Consider the following 1,083-nt stretch of genomic DNA (forward strand, 5'->3'; position numbering starts at 1 on the left):
TATGTCCATGATAATCTGACGAGTGTTCTTTTGTATTGTGGTTCTGTCTCTTATATCCCTGTTGTTCTTTGTTCTTTGGTGCGATGCCTTGTTTATGTATTTGTTTTGACTGTGTTGTACTTGTCCTTATCGTGTCGGGCCATAGACGACTCGGATAGTGTTCCCGCTGCTCGGGTAACACTTCCCTTGGCGGTTTCCAATTTTCGAGCCATTTTTGCAACTCCTTGTTGAATTTCATTTTTGACTGCTTCTTCCGGTGCTGCTGATTTGCTGGCTCTCGTTGTAGTGTCCTGACTACGCTTGGCTTGCTCTTTTAATATTGTAATTCCCTCCTCCGATCTCTTTGATTCTTTGGTTGGAGGGGATTAATTCTTGTTTGTTGTCTAATCGCTATTGTTCGGTTTGAGGTCATGTATATGTATGTGTTTGTACCATTTTTTGTTCTCGTCGATTAGATCCACAATTACCGGTGAAATAATTCTTTTCACTGTTAGCGGCCCGATGTACTTTGGTGCTAGTTTTGAGTTGATAGCCTTCTCTTTGTTGGATAATGTATGCGCCCGTTTCCATACGATATCACCGATATGCGGTTTCCAGGCCCTTCTCCTCAAATTGTAGGCTTTTTCTTGCTTTTGGAACGCCCGTGCCATATGAACTTTTACTAATTCGTATGCGTCCTTCAATTGTTCGTGAATATTTGTTGATGTCGTACCGGGCCTTTGTTTGCGTTCTAATTCGCAAGGTCCCGCGAGCTCTCTACCGTTATTCAAGAATGCCGGCGTATATCCTGTGCCTTCGTTTTGCGCTGTATTAAAGGCAAATTTTATTTGGCTTAGATTCTCATCCCAGTTTCTATGGTCTTCTCCCACGTATTGGGAGATCATTGTTTTAATCGTACGATTTGCTCTTTCTACGGGGTTGCATTGGGGAGTCCATACCGGCGTCCACCGGTGTTGTATTCCTAGATCCTTGGTTATTTTTTTCATGTTTCCTGATTTGAACTGCGTTCCGTTGTCTGATATTATAATATCCGGACATCCGTGTCGGTAGATAATTTCTTCGAGGAAGCCTTGTGCTACTGCG

The sequence above is a fragment of the Odontomachus brunneus genome, unplaced genomic scaffold (genome assembly GCF_010583005.1).
Source record: "Odontomachus brunneus isolate Ranch 3 - 2012 unplaced genomic scaffold, Obru_v1 Obru_scaffold_319, whole genome shotgun sequence".
Taxonomy (NCBI): Eukaryota; Metazoa; Arthropoda; class Insecta; order Hymenoptera; family Formicidae; genus Odontomachus; species Odontomachus brunneus.